This window comes from Geotrypetes seraphini, chromosome 7 (genome assembly GCF_902459505.1).
Source record: "Geotrypetes seraphini chromosome 7, aGeoSer1.1, whole genome shotgun sequence".
NCBI lineage: Eukaryota > Metazoa > Chordata > Amphibia > Gymnophiona > Dermophiidae > Geotrypetes > Geotrypetes seraphini.
The window spans coordinates 59,694,831-59,709,469 of NC_047090.1; the positions used below are offsets into that span (position 1 = coordinate 59,694,831).

The following is a 14,639-nucleotide window of genomic DNA, read 5'->3' on the forward strand; positions in this document are numbered from 1 at the left end:
AGGAAAGCAGAAAGAATCTGGTGCAGAACACACAGCACTGAGGACAAATCCACCTGGAAAAGCCTTCTGAAAGAATACAAACTAGCAATACTTAAAAGAAAAAAGGAACATTTCACTAACTTAATATCTTAAGTTCTCATGTAGATCAAAGGCCATCTTCTCGTCGAAAAACTTGTTCTCCTCCCAAGGACCACCTCAGGACCAACAAACAAACTTAGACAGTGAATTAATTCCTCTCTACTTTCTTCCACAACAAGATATCAAAAATATGAGACACCCTAGACGTGGAGGCCAAAGCTCTGCCAAACAGCCCGACATCTTCACAACAAGATAACCTAACAAAGAGATAAACCCTAAACAGCTTCAAACCAATTTCCATAGATGATCTGAAAAATTCAATAGATTCCCTACGTCCCACAACCTTGATCTTAGACCCATGCCCATCCACAATACTTCTAGTTACCAACAAACTCTTCTTGTCCTTCATCCTACCCTTACTAAACGAGTCCCTAAAATCAGGCATAATACCACAGTGTTGGAAATCTGCTGTAGTGAGACCAGTTCTAAAAAAATCCACCATGGACCCAGAAAATCCAAGCAGCTATAGACAGTCTCAAATCTTCCTTTTATCTCAAAAATACTTGAAAAGATAGTACTCGAACAGCTAAGAGACTTCATAGAAACAAATGCCAGTCTCTCTATTTTCCAATCAGGATTTAGGAAACACCACAGCACAGAAACATTATTACTTGACATAGTACACGACTGCTGGAAAATTCTTGATACTATTATTGGTATTATTAGACCTAAGTGACACCTTTGATACTATTGATCACTCACTTCTTCTATCCAGATTACAATCTATTGGAATCAATGATATTGCACTAGCTTGGCTCTTCTTCCTTAATGAGTACTATTAGGACATTCCCTATTTGAGCCAAAACCACTCCGCCCCAAGGTGTATTGTTATCCCCACTCCTCTTCAACCTCTGTCAGACCAGTACTCAAAATCGCAGCAAAATACCAAATCAAAATCCATTCATTTGCAGACAATATACAGCTCTACCTTCCCTTAGGCTAACACCGAGACACACAAATCATAAAACTCCACAGCTGCCTAACTGAAATAAAGAACTGGATGACTGCAAATAAACTACAACTTAATGCCTCAAAGACTGAACTCCTCTGCACATACCACCACCCATCCTTTTCCTGGGGAAATGACAAACAGCTAAAGATAACGTCTTCATCCTAGGAGTGATCCTGGACTCAAATATATCACTTTCAAATCACGTATCAAATGTAGTGTCTCATCCTTCTACTACCTCCGTCAACTGAAATGCATCCATCCTTACTTTTCAAAAACCAACTTTGCCCAACTAATACATGCGTTTGTATTATCCTGCTTAGACTATTGCAACGCACTTCTAGTGGGCTTACTCACAAAAAACCCTCTCCCATCTCCAAGGTGTACAAAATGAAGCCATTCGTCTCTTGAAAAACTTAGGCTTCCGAGACCATGTCACCCCAGCACTTACATCAATGCATTGGTTACCTATCCAAAAATGCTGCGCCTTTAAAGCCTTGGTCCTAGCCTTCAAGACCTTCCATAAGTTGACACCGAACTATATGACATCAAATTTACGTCCTAAACAGATCACTGAGATCTCAAACAGAGAGACAGCTCACACTACCACCTGGTCATTCACTCAAAACTGAAACAGCCTGCAAACACTCTTATTCACAGTTTATACCCAGATTCTGGCATATCATCCCCACATCCATTAGATCGCTAGACAATCTATGGAACTTCAGGAAAGCCTTGAAAACTTTTCTCTTCACAACTTTAATGGCCAACACTACTCACGAGCTCCTTAATGTCCAATGCTACTCACAAGCTCCATAATGACCAACACTATTCACGGGACCTAAACTGCCAACCACCAATCATGTACTCGCTTACAACATTAAAACTTTAGCACAATTACGTTATTTTCTGTTAGTACAGTGAATGCTATCCTAAATCTATTCTATGCCATGTAATATCTTCTACAAATGCCATAAATTCTTCTAAGTATGTCTGCCAAAAATGTCTTTCAATAATTTTGTCCTTCTATACTGTGAATGTACCTTTGTAACCCGTTCTGGGCTCCTTTGGTAGGACAGGCTAAATAAATGAATAAATAAACTGAGTGCCCTTGGGATGGGTCCCGAAGTGACGGGATGGGTCCCGAAGTGACGGGCTGGGTCAGGAACTGGTTGAGGGGAAGGCGACAGAGGGTAGTGATTAATGGAGATCGCTCTGAGGAAAGGGATGTTACCAGTGGTGTGCCTCAAGGTCTGGGTTGTTAAGTAAGATTTGCCTCTTTGCGGATGATACCAAAATCTGCAATAGAGTGGGCACGCCTGATGGTGTGAATAACATGAAGAAAGACCTGGCAAAGCTTGAAGAATGGTCTGAAATTTGGCAGCTAAAATTTAATGCTAAGAAATGCAAGGTCATGCATTTGGGCTGCAAAAACCTGAGGGAATGGTACAGTTTAGGGGTGAAGAACGTATGTGCACAACGGAAGAGCGGGACTTGGGTGTGTGATTGTATGTGATGATCTTAAGATAGCCAAACAGATTGAAAAGGTGACGGCGAAAGCTAGAAGGATGCTAGGGTGCATAGGGAGCGGTATGGCCAATAGGAAAAGGGAGGTATTGATGCCTCTGTATAAGACTCTGGTGAAACCTCATTTGGAATATTGTGTACGATTCTGGAGGCTGCAAAAAGATGGAGTAGGTCCAGAAGAAGGCTACTAAAATGGTGTGTGGTCTTCGTGATAAGGCGTATGGGGACAGACTTAAAGGTCTCAATCTGTATACTTTGGAGGAAAGGCGGGAGAGGGGAGATATGATAGAGTAATTTAAATACCTACATAATATAAATGTGCATGAGCCAAGTCTCTTTCATTTGAAATGAAACTGCAATGAGAAGGCATAGGATGACGTTAAGAGGTGATAGGCTCCGGAGTAATCTGAGGAAATACTTTTTTACGGAAAGAGTGGTAGATGCATGGAACAGTTTCCTGGAAGAGGTGGAAGCAGAGACTGTGTCTGAATTCAAGAGGGCCTGGGATAGGCACGTGGGATCTCTCAAAGAGAGAAAGATATAATGGTTACTGTGGATGGGCAGGCTAGATGGGTGATATGTCCTTTATCTGCCGTCAGGTTTCTATGTTCTGTTTCTATACTTTAGAGGTTGTGTACAGGAGTTCCCCCTCCCCCACTGAATGGTTCAACCTTTACTTTAGGATTCCAAAGGTCCAGTCAATGTTTTCTACTCTACCTCTTCAGTCCCCTATGGGTGGACAGTGGAGGTCATTAACCATATCTGTAGGGATAGCCTCAGTCATTTGCATGGATAGGAAAATATAGGACATTAGATAATGCAAGTACATTGGTTTGTGCGTTGTAACTACTCTGACTGGATAGGGGTCACAAGTGGTGTTCCGCAAGGGTCAGTGCTGGGACCACTGCTGTTCAATATATTTATTAATGATCTAGAAATGGGGACAAAGTGCGAAGTTATCAAGTTCGCGGATGACACAAAACTCTCCAGCAGGGTCAGAACTGTTGAGGAATGCAAAGAACTGCAGAGCGACCTGAACAAACTGAGTGAGTGGGCAAAAAAATGGCAGATGAGCTTCAATGTGGAGAAATGTAAGGTCTTGCACATAGGGAAAGGGAATGGGAGGGAGGGCACTCGGGGAAGGCAAACAAGAAAAAGATCTGGGGGTATTGGTGGATAACACAATGAAGCCGGCGGCGCAATGTTCAGCGGCCTCAAAAAAAGCGAACAGAATGTTGGGCATTATCAAAAAAGGTATCACTACCAGAACGAAGGAAGTTATCCTGCCACTGTATCGAGCAATGGTGCGCCCACATCTGGAATACTGCGTCCAATACTGGTCGCCATACCTCAAGAAGGACATGGCAATACTCGAGAGGGTCCAGAGGAGGGCAACGAGGATGATAAAGGGTATGGAGAACCTTTCATATGCCGAACGGTTAGACAGGCTGGGGCTCTTTACCCTAGAGAAGCGGAGACTGAGAGGGGACATGATAGAGATTTATAAAATCATGAAAGGCATAGAGAAGGTGGAGAGGGACAGATTCTTTAGACTAGCAGGGACAACTAAAACAAGAGGTCATTCAGAAAAACTGAGAGGAGACAGATTCATAACGAATGCAAGGAAGTTCTTCTTCACTCAGAGGGTGGTGGACACCTGGAACGCGCTTCCCAGAGAGGTGATAAGACAGAGTACAATTCTGGGGTTCAAAAAGGGACTGGATGACTTCCTGGAAGCGAAGGGGATTACAGGGTACAGATAGAGTTACCTTACAGGACATTGAGCGAATAGGGTATGGATATTTTAGGTTAGGTAGGGAACACTTTCAGGTCATGGACCTGGGGGGCCGCCGCGGGAGCGGACTGCCGGGCACGATGGACCCCTGGTCTGACCCAGCAGAGGCAATGCTTATGTTCTTATGTAACCTCACATAAGTGCAGACAGTAACTGTTTCAGTGCACCCAGAACAACTAGCATGTGCGAAGAAAGAAAAAGGTGGTTAGTGACAGTAAGCATGTGAGTGATTTGGCTGCTGTGGAAGCAGTCATGGATTCCAGATTGGGACAGGATGTAAGAGTCTTGTCAGGAACCAGGGCAGCATGCACAGACTTCTATTATCAGATTTGTGTTATTACAGATGACCTACATGTTTATGTAATGGTAAAACTTCCTGTAGGTAATTTCACTCCCTGCAAGCAGTCTCAGGACTATGTAGATGCAGGCACAGAAGGGAAGCCTGCCGGCACAGAAAGGAAGCCTGCCAACTAAAAGAACATGATCTATTTGGTGTTTCTCTGCCTCTTGCATGTAGAATTTAAGATTCCGAGTATCTCTTTGAAAAAAAACTGTCAAGAATTCTGCAATGACTAATACCAGCGAGGGCTGGATTAACCAATAGGCCCAGTAGGCACATGCCTAGGGCCCGAAATGGACAGGGGGGCCCAGTGAAGGAGAGTATCAACATTGTTTTTTTCCAAACGGCGATGGGCCCCTCCAGCATCGATTGGCAACGCAGGCACCACTGATCAGCAATGCGCCCCCCCCCCCCCCCCCATCGAAGGAAAGTAAGACAAGCAAGCAACATGGGTAAGAAAGGCAACGGGAACTGTAATTTTGCAAGTGGTGCTGCTTGCCCAAAGCTTCCCTCTGACGCAGCTTCCTGTTTCCGCCTGGGCACATCAGAGGGAAACTTTGGGCAAGCAGCACCACTTGCAAAATTATAGTTCCTGTTGCCTTTCTTACCCGCGTTACTTGCTTGTCATACTTTCTGTCGATGGGGGGAGAGGGGTTCGTGGGTAGGGTGGGGCGGGGCTATGGGGCCCAGTGTACTTGTGTGCCTAGGAGCCCTCGAAGAATTAATCCTACCCTGATACCAGCTGTGGTGTTTGGAAGGTTGTTGTGGCCAGGAAAGCAACTTTATGTGCATCAGCAAATCTTGTCCCCCTTCAGATATTGAGCTCAAGAACTTTCTCTGGTTGCAGAGATATACTGTGGTTTCCTTATTGAACACACATTGATTCTCAGTCATGTCTAAGAACAATGTACTAGGCTTGTATACCCTCTACATATGTCCTCTCCTTCTCCGCTTTGTTGTCTCTGTTGCTTATGGACTAAAAGCCACAGCAGCAACTGTCCACTACCATCCACTGTCCACAGCAGAAACTGTCCATTACCATCCATGGTTGTGAGTATGAGCAATTGCACTCACTGTACACTGGGTGCAGCAACAGCTAGCCCCCACCAACTATGTCACAGGACCACACACACAGGTAGAATTAGAATACTCGAGAGCAGATACCCACATCACAGCTAATGACAGATACATACACACACACACTAACACAGAAAAAGAGGTTAGGGGTTCAGAAAGACAGAGGACAGGGAAGCAGAGAGGAGTGAGGTGGTGGTGGAGTTAGATAGGGACTACAAAGGGATACACAGAAATTGGCGAGGGCAGAAAGTTTTGAAATGTGAGAATTGATAGGGTCAGAGAATGTACCTTAACTCCAAAAATACACTCATCCACAAACACTCTAGGTCAGTGTTCTTCAACCTTTTTACACCTATGGACCTGCAGGGAAAAAAAATTATTTTGTGGACCGGCAAACTACTAGGACTGAAATTTAAAAACCCTGTTTCCACCCCATCTCCGCAAGATCAGTCCTCGCAAATCATCTGATCCCATCCGCACAAGCTTCAGTTATGATTTTATATTGAATGTATTTTATTAAAGTATAAAAAAGAAACAATATTCTGTACAATTGTCATTTTATAAATACAAATAATACAGAGCAAGAATCAACAAAACCCCTGTCTCCCCTCCCCTTCACATATATCCCCTCTACTATCAAGAAAACTGAATAAGCCAAATTATTACAGAATGCTACACAGAAGTATCATGCTAATAGAATACCGCAGTCACACATAGCAGGAATAGGGTTAGGGAAGTGCAACTAAGGCAACTGCCCTAGGTCAGAGAGAGCCCTAAGCCACTGCCTGGACTTTGCAGTCCCCAGTTATATCTAACACCAGCTCTAGCAGGATATATATTTCAAATCTGATATATTCTAATCACAAAATAGAAATAAAATTATTTGTTTCTACCTTTTGTTGTCTCTGGTTTCTGCTTTCATCTTCTTTTCACTCTCTTCCTTCCAGCGTCTGCTCTCTGTGTCTCTTCAATCCAGCATCTGCCCCTTCCATCTACTGTCTGACCTCTCCCCCTTCCATATGGTATTTGTCTTCTTTCTATGCCCCTCTCCCCTTTCCATCCAGCCTATGTCCCCTCTCTCCTTTTTACATGATTCATTCCAGCTTCACTGCTCTCTTCTTTTTTATCTCTCCTACACCAGATCTAGCATCTTTGTCCCTCTGAATTTCTCTGCTGACCTCCCTTCCCATCTCATTCCTGTCTCTATCCTTCCCCTCCTCTAATCTCCCTGCCAGCTGTTTCCTTCCTTTTTTCTTCTCCCTTCCCTCCTCCCCCTGTCCAGCAGTAACTCTCTTCCCTTTCCCTCCTCCCCTCTCAGCAGCATCTCTCCTTCTCCCTCCCTCCAGGTCCAGTAGCAGCTGTCCCTTTTTTTTTTACTTTGCCCAGCAGCTTCCCAGACTCCTTTCCCCTCTTCCCTCCCAGCAGCATCTCTCCTTCTCCTTCCCTCCAGGTCCAGTAGCAGCTGTTCCTTATTTTCCCTTGCCCAGCAGCTTTCCAGACTCCTTTCCCTCCTCCCCTCCCAGCAGCATCTCTCCTTATCCTTCCCTCCAGGTCCAGTAGCAGATGTCCCTTTTTTTTTTTTTTTTTTTTTTACCATGCCCAGCAGCTTCCCAGCCTCTAACAGTGTTCTTCTCCCCTCCCAGCAGCTCTCCTTACTTACCAGCACAGCGATTCAGGAAGGCAGCCTCGGGTCCTTTGTTGGGTCGCGCCGCTTCTGAGGAAAGAGGAAGTTGCATCATCAGAGGGGGCCGCGACTCAGCAAAAGCCCTTCCTGAATCGCTGTGCTGGTAAGTAAAGAGAGCTGCTGGGAGGGGAGAAAAGCATACTGTCGGAGGCTCCCCATGATCTCTCTGGCCCTGCGCAGATTTCAGCTGTCGATCTTGCCGGCCCTGCGTGGACCGGCAGGAAATTGCAGACATCGATCTCGCGGGTCCTGTGCTGACCGGCAGGAATTTTCTGCGGACCGGCAGTTGAAGAACAATGCTCTAGGTCACAAAAGACAAGTCTGCAGCCATTTAGTATGTATGTATGTATGTATGTATGTTGGAACTTGCTTAGTTATAGGTGGACTATAAGCTTTTTAGATAAATAAATAATTTGTAGTGTACACTTGGGAATGGCAGTTGTGTATCATCAACCTTCACAGACTTTGTAGAATCCGTCTTGCACTCACTGATGTTGAGTAAGCCTTTTATGTTCCCTTTTTCTGAGCATAACTTCATGCAACAACCTGCCAACATGCACCATCTTTTCAACATACAGAATAGTGCTTAGCTTCCTTCTGCTCTTACAGAGCTGAAATGGATGCATGTCCAGCCTTTTAGAATGAGGGGATAGATATGTACACAATGCATGCTATTTTAACAATATGGATTGGCACATCATCAGAGTAACCTGCTAATTATTGTAAATTCTGTATGAACCTGAAGAGAGTGCTGATATCTTAATAAATGTGAGACCCTGTAAGAATATTCAGAATGATTTAACCAGACAAGAGAGGCATTGTGACCAACCCATTGCTGGCTTAATCCCAAGAGAATGCAGCATCAAGGACTCCCATTCCCTAACCAGAAGAGCTGACCAAGTCAGTAGCCATAGTCAGGAGTCAGCTGACTACTCCCCAGACAGTGAGGCTGAACAGGACAAGGAGGGAGGCTGATGAGGTTGTTTCCCTGTCTAGTGCGGCTGATAAGCTGATTGCTGGCAGCGCATGGGGATCTGAGGCCCCTCCTCTTATACATAGTTTAAACTTAACTTCAGTTGATCTATAGATTGGGCTAGTGTAGTGAACATTGATCACTGGTTCATATATTAACAGAGAGAGTGTTGACAGAGAGTTAATTCATATAGTGTGTAGTTTTTCTGGTCCCATAGCTTTGTTCACCTTGAGTCTTGATAGCTCATAGTAGACACTGCTGGGCATAAACTCGAAATTTCAAAACGGGTCTTCCAAGCTTTCCCTTGTCTGCAGCTGAGGGCTGGATCCCGACGCCTCGCAAGTGAAGACCGAGCAGAAGTATTCATTTAGAAGTTTGGCTTTATCGGAGTCCGATTCCCGTCAGGTTTCCTAAGGCATACTATCCCATCTGTGTTTCTTTTTCTGTTACTAATATACCTGAAGAAGGATTTATCGCCCTTCTTGATGTTCTTCGCTAGATTCTCCTCCATTCGGAGTTTGGCCTCTCTGACTGCTGTTTTGACTGCTTTTGACTTGGCCAAATAGTCTTCCTTAGATTCTTGCTTCCCTGATTGTTTGTAGAAGATGAATGCTCTTTTCTTCTTTCTTATGAGGTCTGAGATCTCCACAGAGAACCACTGTGGTCTATTGTTTCTTCACCGTTTACTTACTGATTTTATGTAGCAGTTGGTTGCTTCGTGTATGGTTGATTTCAGAGTTGACCACATTACCCCTACATTATCTGTTTCGGCTTGGTTTTGCAGTGCCCGATGGATGAAATCTCCCATGCTTTCGAAGTTTGTGCCCTTAAAGTTGAGGACTTTAGTTGATGTGCTTGACTTAGTGAAACCTTTCCTGAGGTTGAACCATATCATGTTGTGGTCACTGGAGGCCAACGTATCGCCTACCGAGACCTCTGTGACACTTTCTCCGTTGGTGAGTATTAGGTCCAGTATCGCCCGATCCCTAGTGGGCTCTAATACCATTTGTCTGAGTCTTGCTCCCTTTATAGAGGTTAATAGCTTCCTGCTGCTGCTGGTCGTAGTGGAAAGTTTGTTCCAATCCACATCAGGCATATTGAAGTCTCCTAACAATACTGTGTCTCCACGCAAAGTGATATTCTCTATGTCTTCGACTAATTCTATATCCATGTCCTCCTGTTGTCTAGGAGGTCTGTATACTACGCAAAGATACAGGCATTTGTCCTTCCCCCTAGCCAAATTCACCCAGAGGGATTCCCTGGTGTACTTGACATCTGCGATTTTGGTAACTTTGATGTCCTCTTTAGTGTATAGTGCTAATCCACCACCCATTTTGCCCACTCTGTCTCGACAAATTAAGTTGTATCCCGGTATAACCATATCCCACCCATGGGAGTCTGTGAACCAAGTCTCAGATATCGCCACCACATCTAGGTCGGCGTTCCTCATTTCCGTCTCTAATTCCAGAATCTTATTGCCCAAACTGTGGGCATTAACGTACATAGCCCTCCATACCTTATGTTTGCTATGTCTCTGTGTAGATATTCCTGCTTGAGCTACTTGGATTCCTATAGTACTGTTTGCAATGTGTGTACTTACCTCTGACTCGGAAATGCAGCGTGTACTTACCCCGGACTCAGAAATGGATTGGCAACTTACCTCGCCAGGTTGGTTACTTTCGTCAGTACGTGAGTGGGTGCCCTCCCCCAACTTACCTAGTTTAAAGCCCTACGAAGTAGGCGGGCTAGTCGGTGTCCAAAGACTTTCTTTCCCCTTCTGGTCAGGTGGAGTCCGTCTGGTCCCTGTAGTCCTTGCAGCGCCTCTCCATGGTTCAGGAATCCGAAGTTCATCTCCCTGCACCATCCGTGCAGCCAGTCGTTTGTCTTCTGGATATGATCCTCCCAGGCTCTTCCCTTGCCCCTCACTGGGATAATCGAGGAGAAGACCACCTGCGCTTCCATCCTCCTCAGCTTCTCACCCAGGGCTCCAAAGTCTTCAGATATGTTCTCCGGGGTGTTCCTGGCAGTGTCGTTCGTTCCAACGTGGATGAGAAGCATGGAGAAGTGGTCATGGGGCTTGATTAATCTGTCTAGGCAGGCGGTTACATCTCGGGTCCTGGCCCCTGGCAGACAGCAAACCTCTCTTGATTGCATATCTTGTCTGCAAATTGGTCCCTCGGTGCCACTCAGCAGGGAATCCCCAATGACTACCACTCTTCTCTTCTTTTGGGGGAGTTGATCTGTTGTCTCTGGAACTGTCTGTTGGACAACTTCCTGTACCTCATTGGCAGGTCCTTCCTTTAACAGCTGCAATCTGTTCCTCAAGGTGATTAGTGGGGTCGATGTGAAACTGCCCTGTGTACGAGAGAAAGAGACAGAAGAAGGGGAAGAGGAAGGTCTGCGTTTGCCCGTGGAGGAAGTTACCAGCTGCTAGGAGTCAGCGTCTCCAGCCTCTTCTTGTACCCCAATCGTTGGTTTCAAGGTTGCAGGATCGGACGGTTTGGGCGTCCTGAGGATGGTCTCCTGAGCTTTGGCTTGGCTATGAAGTTGAAATGACTGAGGAAGTGCCACAAACCAGGGAGAATTTAGGCTGTTAAGCAATGGACACTACCTGTGGACCTGAGGAGCCAAGGATTTTCCCTAAATTCATGGAGGTGGGTCCCTAATGATCCCAGCAGAAGTGTGCTGAAGTTCTGCAATATTATAGTATTGCCTATGGGGGGGGGGGGGGAGGTTTCACTTGTGTTGGGAAGCCAACCTCTGTAGGAAGAACCCAGAGACTGTTTAGGGGAAGTTTTTCCTTTTCTCTCCTACACAAAGACTGGAAAATAAAAGTAAAGAAACTAGGAAAGAGGGGTGGGTTTTTTTTTTCTGCTTGTTAAATATGTTTTGTTCCTTCTACCCTTTGTTGGCTGAAGGGTTTGGGTTTTCAGAGGGGTTTTCTTTTCCTTTTCCCCCTTTACTGCTAAGCAGAAGCTCTGATAATTTGAGAAGAAAGTTTGAAGGAATAAAGCCAGAACAAGAGGCTTGCCATTTATTTTTGGTTTTATATGTGAAAGTTAATATGAAACTTTTGGCCTCTTTTACAAAGCCTCGCGGCAACAGCCACAAAGCCCTTTAAATCTCTATGGGCTTCGGGGCCAGCTGCTAGTGCAGCTTTGTAAAATAGGCCGTTTGTCTCTCCTTTTACCTGAGCCAGACCTCATTCATCCTTGTTCCAAGAAGAAAAAAGTCTGATTCCTGTGGGAAGATACTTACCTGAAGGCAGCCATCATTGGGCCTAATTACATCACAGCTTCCACCTGCCACACAAGCAGTCTCAAGCAACCAAACTACAGTTGTGAAACGCCGTGTTTTGTTATTTTTTGCTTGTTTCTCAATAATGCTTTCCTGCCTGTAAAGAACTGCAAGTCTTTTAAAAGTATAAACCTAACGGAAATATCCAAGTTGGAAAGTATTTTGTTTTGATGCAACTGTTACCTGTTTTTCTTTAATGTTTGCTAATTACCAGCTAAGCCATTCTGACCAGTGCCCAATAAAAGGACTAAAATAAAAGTTATTATTTTTGCACTATACACTTTTGTGTGCTGGTGTATTTTTACTGGAGCAGCCAGTACACTTAAAGGCCTTCGTCAGGTGTCTGGGCTGGGTTCAGTCCAACAGGGTTACCTCAGTTCCAGGGATACACGCCAGGGTCTGAGTTTGGTCCCCACCAGCGCCCTATGCTGTCCTGACCAGAGGCGACAGCTCGTACCTAGTTTAGTTGTGCTGAATGGGTCAGGAGGGATATTTAGTGACACATAGGCAGTGCTGCTAAATATCCCCTCTGACTGCAAAGAAAGACCAGGAGTGGATTCTGGGCTAAGCCAGGAGTTATGCAATTAGTAGCAATATTCGGTGCCAAGCAAGTAGGACCATTTAAATTGCAGTCCTGTCTTTGCTTGGTTAGCTATGCAAGTATGGTCACAAAGTATTGACTGTACCCGTGGAGGGGCATAATCGAAAGGAACGTCTAAGTCCGTTTTCGTCTAAGTCGCAAGTCGTCCAAAGTAAAAAAACAGCTTAGGACACATTTTCAAAAAATACGTCCAAATTTTTTTCCGTTTCAAAAATCGTCTAAGTATACGTCCTGCCGATCTGATTGTCCAAGTCGCTAAATCGTCCATCTTTATACCACATTTTCGTCCAACTTTTCATCTAAGTCAAAAATGCCTAGAACAAGCCCTGTTGGATGTGGGAGGGGTCTGCAAAGTGATGGACTGAACACCCAGACATGGCACTTAAATAGTGGGGTACCTTACAGGGCACTGCTGTGAATTTCACAAAAAGGGTGCCATGTCTTCATCTCACTACAGCTCCCTTATAGGTCATGGTGAGCCCCCAAACCACCTCCAGAATCCCCTAGACCCACTTATCTACCACCCCAATAGCCCTTATGGCTGCAGGAGCCACTTATATGCCAGTACAAAAGAGTTTTGGGAGTGTTTAGGGGATTGCACATGTTTCAATATCAATACAGTGATTACAGGGGCTTTTGGGCATGGATCCTCCTCTCCATGGGTCCCTAACCCACCCCCAAGATGGCTTAAGTGCAGCACGACTAGGCTTTCCTATGCCAGGCTGCCAGGTGATGATGTTCTGGAGACCCAATTTTCAAGTTGTGATTAATATTTTTATGGGGGATGGGGGGAGTCAGTCACTGGGGTAGTGTGTGGGGGGTCTGTATTATGTGTTTGCAGTGCTTATCTGGTGACTTTAGGTGGGTTTTTGTGACTTAGACCATGTTTTAAATGGTCTAAGTCACTACGTCCAAGTTCCATTGATCCTGTGCTATATAACTTTCGGTTATACATGGAGTACGACTAAGTCTAAGCCAGCCCACGTCCTGCCCAAATCCCGCCCTTGACACTCCTCCTGACACGCCCCATTTAGCTATGGTCGTTCAGTGGCACTAAGAAGGCCTAGATCGTTTATAAATACGTCCAAAACCCAGTTTTATTATCAACACTTGGACATTTTTGACTGATAATCGTCCAAGTGCCGACTTAGGCTGGTTTTTGGATGTTTTTCTCTTTCGATTATGAGCCCCACAGTCTCTCTCCAAATACCGCTGCTGACCCAGATATTCAGAGTCAGAGATCTAAATTAGCTAGTGTTAGTCACTAATTACATAGGTGCTGGAACGGGGGTGGGGGGGGGGTGGGCACAGGGACCGTGGCCTCCCCAAAAATTTGATCCCTGGTGGTCCAGGGGAGCAGTGGGCAGGAGCGAGCTTAATTGGTTTAGTAATTGACAGTGTCATTTAAAACAAACTAAAAACTTGTTTAAAAAAGTAGGCAGTAGAATTGCACCAACAGCATGGCTGCTACTGGTGCCTAAGGTCAAAGTAGGCATGGTTAGGGGCAGAGATGATGGGTAGGGGCTGACAGGCGCCTCAGTATAGACGCCTACATGGCACCTACTAAGTTAGGCGCCTACTCGAAAATTAATTTTTAATTTTTAAATTGTTTTTTAAATGACATTGTTCAATTAAGAACATCAATTGAACCAATTTAAAAAATTAAGTTAGGTGCCTAGATTGGTTAGGCACAACGTTTTAGGAGCCTAACAAAAGACGCTTTATATAGAATCAGGGCCACTTAGAGATGGTATAAGTGTAAGCAGCTAAAGCAGCAGGCTCTTGTAACTTATAGACTACTGTTATACAGATCTAAGTGGGAGCCCTACCTTCATATCTCCTGGCCACATTCTACCCCTGTGTATGCCTTCTTTGCAAGTAGATGTAATGTAAATTAAGTAGATATTTGATGAACAGCACTTAGGCAGCATACTGGCACATATGCACATGCATGCTCCCAAAATGTGTGAATGCTAGTATTCTAACACACATGTAACGTTTGTACCTAGTTTATAGAATGAGCTCCTAATAGCTTAACACACTTTAGTAAGATGCTTTCTTAGTATTCAGATAAAATTATAACATATGCATAAAACACATTCAAAGTATTATTCATTGAACCTCACAAATATAAGCTCATAGGCTTTCAGAAAAAAACATTGCACTCTAACAGATGGCATTAACAGTAATGCTGTTGAGTTCAAGGAACAACTTGGTATTAACTTGTCTATTTAGCATAAACATTGTTTTCTCAGCCT

At 44.6% G+C, this 14,639-nt stretch overlaps 1 protein-coding gene across 2 annotated transcripts in view; it reads left to right on the forward strand.

Moving 5' to 3' along the window:
- PHF21B (PHD finger protein 21B) overlaps positions 1 to 14,639 on the forward strand; it is a 535,870-nt gene that overhangs the window by 429,049 nt on the left and 92,182 nt on the right. The gene's annotated exons all lie outside the window — the stretch shown is intronic.